At 36.7% G+C, this 13,616-nt stretch overlaps 1 protein-coding gene across 1 annotated transcript in view; it reads left to right on the top strand.

Annotated features, from left to right (window-relative positions):
- LOC101735623 (SLIT and NTRK-like protein 4) overlaps positions 1–13,616 on the top strand; it is a 92,270-nt gene that overhangs the window by 58,929 nt on the left and 19,725 nt on the right. Inside the window, exon 2 of the mRNA XM_004932282.5 lies at positions 7,027–7,106. The gene's annotated coding sequence lies outside the window, so the exon portion shown is untranslated. The remainder of the gene's footprint in view (positions 1–7,026; positions 7,107–13,616) is intronic.

Below are 13,616 nucleotides of genomic sequence, written 5' to 3' on the forward strand. Positions count from 1 at the left end.
AATAGAACTTAAAATTAATATTTTTATAATAAGGAACTTCGTTGGTATTATCCGGTGTCCCACGACACCACATATGTTTTTCATTTACATTACAAGGTACAGTTCAAGTTCTATGTTTATGAAAATTAATAAACGTAAATTGATTACGTATGACATATCAAACGGGAACAAACCTTTGTAAATAATACATTACAATATTGTGAAAATCATTTGAATGAAATAATTTATAACACGAAAACAAGAATGTGCATGTTAGTCCTCGCATTATCAAAATTATGAATTACAAATGGCCACTGCGACCGTCCGCTGTGGGCTAATAAAATTAAATTACGCAAAACCGTTTCAGTTCTGATCATTTATAATTATTTCAATGTCGGACTTTACATACGGCCTGTCTGGATGCGAGATTGGACAGATGACTGACGCGGGACAAAAAGACAGTGTGCGAGAAAGGATGTCGGTTAAAAAACGAATTTAAATTACGCGGGATTTTTTTTATTTTTTTTTATTGCTTAGATGGGTGGACGAGCTCACAGCCCACCTGGTGTTAAGTGGTTACTGGAGCCCATAGACATGTTGAGATACAAGTTCTAAGGTCTCAATATAGTTACACCCTTCAAAACGAAACGCATTACTGCTTCATAGCAGAAATAGGTGGGGGTGTGGTGGTACCTACCCGTGCGGACTCACAAGAGGTCCTACCACTAGTAAAATTATAATACTATTACTAATTACATCATATAAAACAAATTGCGTAATTTTTTATTTAAGGTATTAATTTGATTTTAACCGACATGCATGTGCTTAAACCTGATCTTATTCAACAAGACAATAGGATAATTTTTATCTTTATCATACGAGTATAGGATAGTCCTAATGCGTATCGTGTGTACACATATACGGCAAATTTCTTTTTTGCTTAGGTCTGTGGTGTGAGCTCGCCTGGTGTTAAGTGGTTATCGGAGCCTATATACATTAACAACGAAAATGCCGCCACCCAGGTCGAGGCATGGTTTCTAAGTCTCAGTTATATAGTGCAATAGCTGCTCCACCCTTCAAAGCGAAACGCGTTACTGCTTCACGGCAGAACTCGGCAGTGTGGTAGTACCTAGCCGATACACGAGGCTATTCCTTTCTCGTAGAAGACGTTCGTGGACATTTGCTAAGTACGTATTTCAATAGACAATTTGGTACCAGCTTTCGGAATTTGAACACCGGGACAGTGACATCGCTCGATACGAATGCACTAGGCGTCTTGTCCTTTAGGCCACGACGACTTCGGTCTTGTTCGGTTCAAGTTAGACGTGAGGCCAGGTACTCGTACGATCAGACTTCATTCCTTTTCCTATTCACATACTAATACCTATTCACATATTAAGAATAAACGTTCTATATAAATCGACTCGAGTTAAGTAGGGTTGTTATATACTGCTGAATTGCCGAATAAGTAAATGCGGCATCATTGATAACATCTGTTTTGGGTAGCAAAACAGTATTCATGGGCTTCGCTAATCCCACAACAGCAATTGGCCCGGGAATTCGTTTGCTCATATATATAATTTAATTTTGAAAATAAATAAATAATGTAGTGGCACTAAAATGTCACGAGTGCCTCTTAAAGCATAATATCACCCTTCACGCTTAGAAAAAGAGCACCTACTCGGACGTATTATATGTACATATTATGTAATATCCATTACTTTGACTTTGAAGATATAGGTATTTATTCTTCAACGAATATGTCATTCAAAAGCACATTCTATCTATCTTTCAGTCCACAGACGTCCACTGTTGGACTTAGGCTTCCAAAGAACATTCAAAAGAAGTTGTTTTCGTGAATTCAGATAGGCGGTAAACATAATCTCAAAGCAATTCGCCTGTCGCTCCCAAACTTAGCTTTTGTAAGCAATCAAACAACTTGAGCTACTTCGAACACCTGCTCGTGTCCACGTCTTTAATTAAAATACTGGTTCTTTGCATTTATGATTGCTTAACATCCAGTTTTGTGTGTGTCCCTTGACAACTAACGTCCCGTGCTCATGTTTTTAATCGTCGGAAATAGGGACTCGTTTTCTTTTGCCTAAACGACTACGTTATAAGTGTGCATCGAACTAATTATTATTCATAAATTATTATTAACGATTTCCTGTCTCGTTTTGTTAATGATTGTCGAAATGTATTCAGTATTTATTTTTCGGTTTGCACACCCCTAAACAGTTTCTTGCTTTTCAAAACTGGACTTTTTGACGGGAACGCGAGGAGTGAATTTGTGTGATTTGTTTTATTTTGTCTATTTAGTGTTTCTTCAGGTTTAAATGTGTAATAACTGTGGTTTATTAACTGTTTAATATCTGTGAGTGGACAAATGTGGGAAAATGAAACAAAGCCAGTGAAAAAGTTTCAGTAAATGACCACCATTTTACTGAGATTATATTTCATCCCATATCATCTCATCTCATTTCATTTAATTTCATCTGAATTGTTTGATGTCTCAAATTAATCATTTTCATTTCATTTCATCTCATTTCACTCCATACTATCATTTTTCGTAAAAATAAGAATATAAATTAAAATAAGACATGACTTAAAGGTCTTAGTTACCAGGTCATAAAATCCCTAAAAACAACTTATCAAAACTCAGTTCTCATTGAGGCTCAAATTATATTCAGAACGAGACTTAATTTATTAAGTGAAATAGCATGATGTAAGTACAATTTAGCTACCGTATTTCATAATAAACTGTATAAACAATATATTTATATAACGAAGACGATAACTCCGAGCGGTATGCACATTCGTTACTTGAGATCGTATATTATTTGCCTAATGCTCGATTCGGAATCTCGAATAAATACAACATCTAAGTATTAAGAGTGTTTTCTATCACTGCAATCAAAGAAAAACTACCTGTTCCACATAGAAAAGACTCTATACGCATTCTGAACGACAAAAGCGCCTTCGACAATGCATGTGAATAAATAAACCGCCCACGTCAACTTTAACACAGACCCACGCTTTACAAAACACTTAATACCCATCGCGGGAATAAATCTATAAAAATACAACCCAATAAAAATGTTTGCCTCCACCCGATGTACAACGTATTAAGCGCCGTTAAACTCAAAGCTCTTTATTACGTTTTAAAGAAATATTCAAAATAAACAGAGCAGAGCGCAAAGCGTTGACACAGTTTTCCTGACGTTGAATTTTAAGGGCGATGCAAAATTTTAAAGAGTTTGAAAAGAAAATTAAGGAGTCGGTGGACGGCGTCGATTTTAAAAGCTCTGCGAAGTCGTTGCATCGCGTAACTTAGTTAGGCACGGCGAGTTACCTCCTTAACGGGCGGCCGGAATATTATAGAAGTAACTCGAATTAATCTTGGAGTTTTTTCTTCGGTTATGCAAAGAAAATTCTCGGCACTAATGAGCTAGATTGTTAGCTCAGACTGACGCACCTTTATACAGGTGCGCCTGTTTTGTTTAACGTTTCTAGCTTCATTTGGGCTTGAACCTCGTATCGTTTGAGGATCGTATGAATTCACTTTCAAATTTAATTTTGCAAGTTAAACTTATAATTAACAAGATTGATGTTTAGATTTCCCCACATCGGATAAGTAGAAATACATTTTCTATTGTGTAAAATTTATATTGGATCATGAACTAAAATACTACATATTAATATTTTACTTGTTTTAGTCTTGCGACACTTCAAACGCTAATATTTTCTAAAATTGTTTAGTTTAATACATAAATTAAATATAAAACTAATGGTCTTCGTATACAGGCATTATTTATCTCGACCTTCATCTACGAATAAAAGTATAATAGCAAATATTTATTTATATTTTTCAGTTTCTATTCCGTGACCGCCATTCCCTCCTGTGGGGCGATTTATACCGTGTTATTGTGTAATAAAGACATAAAGACCGGTGGCCCGTCCCCTACAGTCGCTTATCTAACAGCAATCGATTGGACATCTGTATAACCATACATTATTTTAACTCGATTAATCGCAGGAGAACGGGTGGTCTCCGTAATTTGGACATTATGATTTAAATGAGGCAATTTCAATTTAGTCATTGAATTTGTGGTACGTCACTTGAATTGGCTTATAAATGATCATACGAAATAATTGTTTTCATTGCAATTGTTCGCCACCGTTGGCTTAGTGATGACCCTCAGTACGGTGCTTTGGGAGTCCGATGTTGAGTTGCTGTAATTATCGTAAATGGAGATATTTGATGACCATGCTCTGGGTCGTAGTACATTATGGTATGATAAGTGTTATCATTCATAAACATGAAAGAGCTAAACAAATCTCTAAATTTTATAGACTTAGAGAACAACTAAAAATTTTATTGTAAATTATACATATTATAGGAACCGTAACCACGCTACACGCCTGTTTAAAATCTCGTTCGCGACGGGCCACTGAGTTCGAACTGCGGCTATGCATCCGATACGTTCCAACCAACTTGTACAGTTCAGTTCATCGCTCCATTTATCCGATGACCGTTGATAGACTCGCTCGTTATTTTAACTCAATACGAACAAAACTCTGAGATAAAATCATCAAATTTATTAACAGCCTTCGAATGACGTTTTACATAACAAAGAGTGAAACGAATAATATCATTCCTATCGCGCGTCCGTATCATTTCCGTCCGTAACAAAATCGTTCGTTTCTCTGTTCTCGTAACTTTCCATTTAACTATAGAGAACGGGTTAAAATAGATGCTGGCCGGTTGCGATACACGGCTCAGATAAATTCCCTTCATTTTTCTTCAAGTCGCGGCCCGTCAGCGTATAAATGCTTCCTCTGTCTTTTTTGTGCTCTCAACCGATGGAATTACGGTATTAATCAACCGAAATGAACCTTTTAGCGAAATGTCAAAAGGTTTACGAAGATCTCTTCGGTGATGCGGTCGGTTAGCCGTAATGAAAACAAAAGAATACTCACTGCGTAAGGGCTAAAGATTGTGTAGGGGAAATTATGTGGCAAAAGAAGTGTGAAATGAATGGACACGATGACTCCTTCAAGAACGGTTATATTTATTTTCAATTCTATGTTTCAAATAATCACCCTTTATAAAAAGCCATTTTTACAATCATCATCACTCTTTTATTGTATTAAATAAATTATTTTACATGGCTTTAGTGCAATCGTTCTTAGAATAGACAGGCGTAAGTTATTTGCTTTAGGCACAATCGACTAAAGGTTGAACCAAGACAAGTCGCTTTCTCTGAGATAAGAGTTTCCTCTTTGTTTATCCCACCACATTAATTCGAGACTATTACGTAACCGCTTCGAGAATTGTTAAATTGATTGTAACATAGCCTTTTACTTTTTTTATCACAAACTTACCTTACCTTAATCAGCTTTGCCTCGAATGAATGTTAAAAATTAGAGAGAAAGCTATGAAACTTTTTTTTTTTCTTATTAGTTGACCCGGCATACTTCGTTGTGCCTCTATCGATAAATAAAAGACCTAAACTTTGGTATAAAGTAAACTTAAATCAAACAAAAGGAATCCGTCCGACGGGGGACACATCAAAGGTAAAACAAAATTGTTATTTTTATTTATTATAATTTCCACCATTTTCGGCAGAGCCAAGCCGCTGCATACCGTTTAATACTCTCTACAAGCCTCGCTTGAAGAAGGACATGTCATAGCGCTCGGGAAACACCGTAGAGGGGAGCTCATTCCAAAGCCGGATGGTACGAAGGAAAAGGAAACTCGGGTAAAGTGAAGAGCAGCTCGTAATGGAATCTAAATTTCCTGTTAGAATTGACCAAATATGAACTTGATTCGAATTCCGTCCGGCAACGGATTGTAGTGTTCACTTGGGGCGCTGTCCGGACTAGCGCACAGTCCGGTCACCCGAGCACATATTTCCGCTTGATTAGAGGACGAGCGAATCGCTCAGGACACCTGCGCCATCTGTGTGTCGACCTTTCGGTGCGTTTTGTTTTCGAATTCGGAACGAGTCTCTCCGGATAACTTTTATTGTCGCTTGTCTACTGATGCGGGCGCTTTCTGACTTCCACTCGACACGATCGTTTCGTCTATTTCGTTTTTGAAGCCAATTTTGCTTACATCTTGATCTTTATGATGATGAAATGCTTCTTGACCCGTACCTTCTTTTGAGAGTTCAGTCAAACGACAATTAAAAAAAAGTTAGGTATGTACTATTTTTTTTTCTTTTCCGAAACGAAATTTTATATTTCTGTTCTTACCTAACGCCGATATTCATGAAAGATGGAAGGAGAGATATTATCAGAGCTAATAAAAATATGACTGTTATAAAAATATTTTTATGGGCATCTAAGGGTTTAAGACCGCCAATTGTACTTTTTGTTTTTAATGTATCGCACTGTTTATTTGTTTTTTGGTGTACAATAAAGAATACTCTCTCTCTCTCTCTCTCTCTTTATTTTATTTATGTTTTTAATGACATCTTAAAATTCTTCAGAGACGACACGACATTTAAAACAACAAAAATTAAATAAGAAGGATTTAATATTTTAAGTACAGGAATATAATAATAAAACTTACTTTACTGGTGGTAGGACCTCTTATGAGTCCGCGCGGGTAGGTACCACCCTGCCTATTTCTGCCATTGTAATTATACATGAGACCTTAGAACTTCTATCTCAAGGTGGGCGGAGCATTTATGTTGAAGTTGTCTATGGACTCCAGTAACCCCTTAACACCAGGTGGGCTGTAAGCTCTTCCACCCCCCTAAGCAATAAAAAAAAATACTTTTTATATTCTTATAACATTTTATTAAGTAATATGTATATAAATATTCATAAATACTTTACTTGCATGTTTCTATTATGTTTTCAGATTTAAACTACATTCTATTTTATTTTGTTCAGCATTATACAATATATTCTATAAACATTAAAATTAAATTTAATCATAGACGTACCATTTATTTTAACTACCGACCGCTTACTTTAGTAGCGAGGGACCACCACTACTTACGCTTCTGTTAATAAATTTATCTTTTATTGTTTCAGGATGCTGCTAGACTGACGATTACTTCTCATGTTTCGGATTAAGTCAGCGTTATAACATCAAACTCCCCGCCTTCACTTAGGTAAGCAGCTTTTACGAGTTTCTTATCATAAAAATTGCTAAGTACCAGCCCTATTTTTTCTGTGGGCTGCACGAAAATACTAAATGTGTAGGTAAAATAAGGTTAGGTAATACAAGCTTGAAGTAAAATTGATGGGTTCCTACGGTTACGAAACAGCGGCTTTATTGTTCGGGTCAGAAGTTTATTATTATATTAAAATAAAGAATCTTTGATCCTGGAAATTATCTTAAAATATTTTCATTATACAAAAGATTTTGGCCAAAAACCATACTAAGTTTGTACTTTTTTACGCATACTCAAATTAAATCGTACAATTGCCAAATTTGAATGCTTAAGTTCAATTTAAATACTAGATGACAAACATAACAATAACATAGAGAGATATCAAGTATTTTGGTACAAAAGTATCAAAGTTAAAACAATTGACGAAACGTTTATTTCCGACGGTAGCCATTTCTCTTTCAAATCGCGCGGAAAAGGGTAATTTGTATCTTTTTTCAATAAAGCAACACCTGTGGCCCGCCATTTGTGTGTTTCCCTCTAAGCTTCAACCGTTGTAAATGTTAGTCCATTTGTAGCGAGATTGAAAAAAACTCTGTCGTCGTATGTGTTCGTAGTTTAAAGGTTTTTAGCAATTTAGAAGCAGTAGCAATAGTTTGTAACTAACAACAAAAAGAGTATGCAAACAGCAAGCCAAAAACCTCAACGGGATTTGTAATTCGATTATTCTTTGAAACCAGAACGCAAAATTGCTTTGGGTCAGAAATGGTTACATATTTGTAATGGGTAACTTCAAATAAACTGGTTGTACTAAATAAAGTTAACTTATCTATGTAAAAGGTAATGGTTAAATTAGGCAGCCATTGTATGACTTATATGTGGGAAAATCTTCAGCGGCTCTTCAAGCACCGGTCACCGTCCTCGGTTAGAGAACTAGCCCATAGATACAACCCAATGATTTTCTCGTCGGATTTTAGCGGGTCGCGATTCCGATGTGGAGGTCGATATTGCAAAGCACTGTTCTTGCTGGGGCTAATGTTAGCAAATTCTCTGAAGTTGAGCCCGGAGATCACCTACCAGTCACCGCGTAGCTGGAATAGCTACTTAGGTTACCAGCTATTTCGTAGGGGAGAAAAAAATACAACAATTTGAAAATCAGAGACGCTTAACTTTTTTCCGAAATATTCGCTGGTAATCACAGAAAATTACTAACCCTGACTATAGTAACCGCAGTGCTTCTCTTAATCTACCATAGAAGATTGTTGTCATAATAATATCGTCCTGCAAGCTGTATTCATATTTCTCTTTAGAACTTCTTATCATGTCTAAATCTTCTTATGACACTATTAATAAGTTTTTATCGCATAACGCCATTTAAATGTCAGAACCCAATGTTCTGTAAAAGTTTATTGAGCACGATATTTTGTTGGTTCTAGTGATATTATAGTTTCGGATGACAAGAAGTTAAGTATCGGTTGTACGCACGATCTATCTCTGTTAACCACCTTTATCATAACGGGTATCATAATATATCAAGTTATTTTACTTTATCCTTGTCTTAAAAGTAGGGGAAGCATTCAGGCTTGAGTTGCGTAAAACATTCTTAACTAAGCTTACCAATTAGGTTTAGAAAAAATTGTGCATATCGACTTTTTGGTTATATGTATATTTTGTTTGCGTAATGTGAATTTCAAATAGTTTCTTATTTAGTACTCAGTGATAAGGACTTCATTAAATCCTACTTCACGACTGAATGTACCAATAAATACTATTCCTATTTCGGAGTGCAAAACCAAAACAACCAAAAGTCCAATCAACACAAAATAATGTCTCCCAATTTCCCTTGAATGTCCCCAACTTCGTGCTATTGGTCACGGCAAGCGTCTTAACGACACAAAATCACCGCGGAAGCTGTGTTTCTCCCCCAATTTCATTATCATACAAATTTTAGCTGCCCCCTATTACTTAGCGATTTTCCTGATTAAGGGCGAACCTATGCGTTGGCGACAAACCGGAAAATACGGCCACGGTTATGTTGATTTGCTGTTAGCATATTAGGTAAATGTTTATAGCATATGTATGATAAATTCACGTTTTATAATTGTAACGAAGTCACACTACAGTATGCAAAGTATTCTTATTAGTATATGAGATATAGCTATTTATTGAAACTACTTAGTCATGCGTTAAAGGTATGTGTTATAATTAAATGAGATAAACCATGTATGAAAGATGAACAAACACACAAACCAAAAATATTTATTTCATTTCTTTTCATGACTTTGATTGATGATAAATTATACCTTATTTGAGTACAGCACTTCTTATTGTTCGAAGAAATAGTATAATTTTCTACATTCTAATGAATCCTGAATACATATTATTTATAGTGAAGTGACTTGCTTCGTTGTTCAAGGCGGCCTCTGAATAGGGACATGCGGGTTCTAAATTGACGCTTCGATGGCCGGCCCGACATTATGTTCTTGCATCGACGTGCTTTTGTCAGAGCAATTCAAAGGTGGTTGCTCGTAAGTGGGTCAGAGGGGATTTGCGATCGCCGTATCCAGTTATGTGGACCCCGAAAGCCTCGAGCCATTGTGGCTTGCTCTGCTTTCTACGCGACAGCTATTTTGCCCGTTTTGCATACCGGCTTTGTTGGACGTCGTTGCTAGTCCACAAACGCTGTCAAATAGCTGACGTCTTTCCTTATTTATGGGCTCGAGCTCGTACGTCTTGACAGTTTTAAGTAACAGAAGTTCCGAGAGCATGGAAACTGTCTAAACTACGCATCGATGTTCTGCTGTAGACGTAAATCACTCAATGTCGTTCCTTTGCAAACCTATGACCTTGGACTTGTTGAAAACTTTATTTCATACCGCGAAAGTGTCTTAAACAGTATCTAAGTTCCCACAAAATGAAAATGAAATTTAGGGTTCCCTGAACTTTAGGCTTTAAGAGGCGATCTTCAAATCAAATGACCGGTGAATAATACAACGGAACACAAACAAAGACTTGTTCGGTTGTAGCGGGTATAAGTGGAAGGCCCTCATTTCGTCAGGCGGATAAGTGTGGCCGTAATCTGTACTAGGGCTCGTGTAAATGCAAATCGTCCCATAAAGTCATCGCTCCCTCCCCACTCAGCGCGCCCGCTCTCTCCTAATGAAGAGCATCTCGGACGTCGAAACCCACGTCCGTCATCTCGGTATACATAGCTTGAGGCAACATTGACTAATTAAATTCACCCCTTAAATTAGTTTGAACATGCATGTGGGAGCCAGTATCTGTGTTTTGATACAAGGTCAGTTCCCGAGTTAAAGCGTTAAATGTTCTAAAATAAAAATATTACATACTCAACGGACTTTAAACACAACTAGATGATGATCGGTTATTTTTTTGATAACGGCATCTTGTTGTGTCTTTAAAGCGGTTAGTTTGCCCTTAATTAAGAAAAATAGTATTATTAATCCCCAATAGATGTCGGGAAGAGTTGATTATTGAAAACACGAATAAAACAACATTTTCTGAAAATAAATCGTAGCTAGATCGATTTATCGCCCCCGAAATTCCCTGTATATTAAATTTTATGAAAATCGTTGGAGCCGTTTCCGAGATTCAGATTATATACATACAAGAATTGCTCGTTTAAAGGTATAAGATAAGATAGGATAAGATAAAAAATTTAGTATAATTTAGCGCGTATAACTACTGATTGTAATGCTAAATAAAACTATGTTCCAATATAATTCAGATCTGAGCCGCTTCTATGAATGCTGTTCAAATTCAACTTGGGGTTATCATAGTTATTGGAAATTGATGGTTTATTGTAATCAGCGTTAGGCTCAAACCTGGCTACTATAACTGCCTATTAAGTTAACGACTATCCTCAATTTAATTACTTGGCTGATTTGGGGAACGAATGTTTCGTTATATTACCGTCCCCTGCGTTCTTGTCTTAGATTTTACTGTCAATAGTTTGATGCGGTGAAATATACACGAAAGTCATGAAGTAAACAAAAACCCGTCGTACTTTTCTATCATCACTTATTTGTAAGTTTGTATATTTTTAAGGCGAAGGCTTTAAGGCGACTATACATGTACTAAGTTTTATTACATTACTGTGTATTCTATTCTTCTATAGATTCTATATTATCTATTTTACGCTCATTTTAAAGTTTCTGTCTTTTATTTTCATTTAGAAGAATGTCAATAAGTTCATTGATTATATGAGTCTATAGATCCCATAATATATAGGTACAGTGTGTGTGTGGTGTCAGACATCTCAAAGATATGAGATTTCAGTTTTCATTGTCATCTAATTGCCGCTGTCTATATTTCACACTGGCAAGTGTTTCACCGCAAAAATAGGCAGCAGGGGGTAGATTGGAACATTCGGCAATAAAGCGATCGATGCTTTTAAACATACCTATTATCTTATTCATAATTGTTCCATTTACACCTTATAAATATAGACATCAAATATTATGACTACAATCAATGTATACAATAAAACCACCTCATCAATCTTCAATTACCTATCTCACAATTGACAATTTCGTGATTTCAGTAGAAAGAAAAAAAAAATCACAAAAATACTTTATTACGAAAGACGATAACAATGGATAACGATTAATAATGACAACTACCTTCGCTTCGTCAACGACAAAACCTCGCATTGTCGCTTAATTATCGGATCTCATTACTGTCGATTCCAATGATTACGAGTCACAAAACAAGAACAAAGAGCGACGTCGCCTTAAGGCTTCGTAGGTGAAACAATACGTACGCGTGGGGACTCCCTGTTGAATTACAAATACGTATACTTGACGTGAATTCGAATAAGGCGGGACACACGCTCACGACACACTAGTTTTATGTTCCCGTGTATCGGTTTATGTACAGTCGCTTCATAGCGCTTGGCTTTGTTCTCGCATTCTATTGCGATGAATAAACGTCAATAACATTTTTTTTTTTTTTATCTAAACTTGTGTGAAGTGACTTTATACTGTGATATGTTTTGAATGAGTTCATTTCAAAATTATGAATTGTTTTTTTTTTTCGTGAAAACTTGTTTTTATTACGTGTTGTTTGCATTAACTTTATTTGAGAATTATGGTAGTATTATATCGATTTTACGCCAATACATAAAGCCAATTACTTTACCTTAATTAACAAATGGCCGTTATAAATTAATACAGCATAGGAAATTAACCGTTGAAACACAAAAAAAGAGCTCGTTAATACGAACAAAAAGACGTACCTACCCATCGTTGTTTTTAAAAGCCAATTTAAATCAAAACTACCGAACTGTTTTGAATGTTTTGATCAATTACACGAAATGAATCCGTGATGGTTTTTACAGTTCGTATTATAAGGGTCGATTTGCTGAGATCGTGTCGAATAGTTTAATTGTTGTGTTGGTACACTAGGAAAATAATCAAGGCTTTAGCGCTATATCCAAGGGCGCTGAAGCGTAACGGTGAGAATATTTCGAATCTACATAATACAGAACGGAGCGCTTTGTGGCTTTTTGTACCGCAAGATTAGATTAATTTACAAAAAAAAAAACAAAGTCTCGTCCGATATTGCTTTCGAATGAACGTATTCATTTTGGTTATTTGATATTGAATCTGGAAACTAGAAATTGAATTGGTTTACGCAGCTGGGAGTTTTCACTCGTGCCATCCCAACATCCCAACTCTGCCAGAAAGTCGATTAGTCTTTTAATATTACCATCGACTTTATGAATCCATCCACGATGACCTGGAGCTCGATTCAGTCAGTTAGTAAGCATCTGCAGTCGGCATCGCTGCGCCATTTTGAGAAGGCGGCACGACATGAGAACCCTCTCATCCTAGCCGCTGGAAACTACATACCCGACCCAGTAGACCGAATGGTAAACCGTCGACGTCGCCCAAAGCACGTCATTACGGATCCTCCTGATCCATTAACGGTGTTTTTAGGCACCACAAGCACCGTCCTCGTCGAACCCGTCGCTTGCGACGAAGGGCTCGACGAGCGAACTAACCCATGGACACAGCCCACTGAGTTTCTCGCCGGACCTTCTCAGTGGGTCGCGTTTCCGATCCAGTGGTAGATTCTGCGAAGCACTGCTCTTGCTAGCGTCAGTGTTAGCAACTCTCCGGTTGAGCCCCGCGAGCTCACCTACAAACGTTAGGGCGAAGCTGAAATAGCCTCTCAAGGCTATCAGCATAGGTAGGGGGAAAAAAAAAATGAATCCACGGTATTTTGCTCGGTAGCCTATAACTCAATCACAATCTACTAGGACTCAAGCTTGCCTCAAGTCTCGATAGTAAATTGAAATTTGACAAGTAATAATAAACATTTTAAATTGGGTTTAAACATTTTTATTCATACCTAACGATCTCTAGTATGGTCTAATAATCAATAATTTAAGTACACTGGAGTGTTATGATAGTTCACTGCGCTAATGGGAGAGTTCAAGTGATGGTCTCTATTTGACGTCGCTATTACAATTATGAGGAAATGCTT

The sequence above is a fragment of the Bombyx mori genome, chromosome 5, assembly GCF_030269925.1.
Source record: "Bombyx mori chromosome 5, ASM3026992v2".
NCBI classification, from domain to species: Eukaryota; Metazoa; Arthropoda; class Insecta; order Lepidoptera; family Bombycidae; genus Bombyx; species Bombyx mori.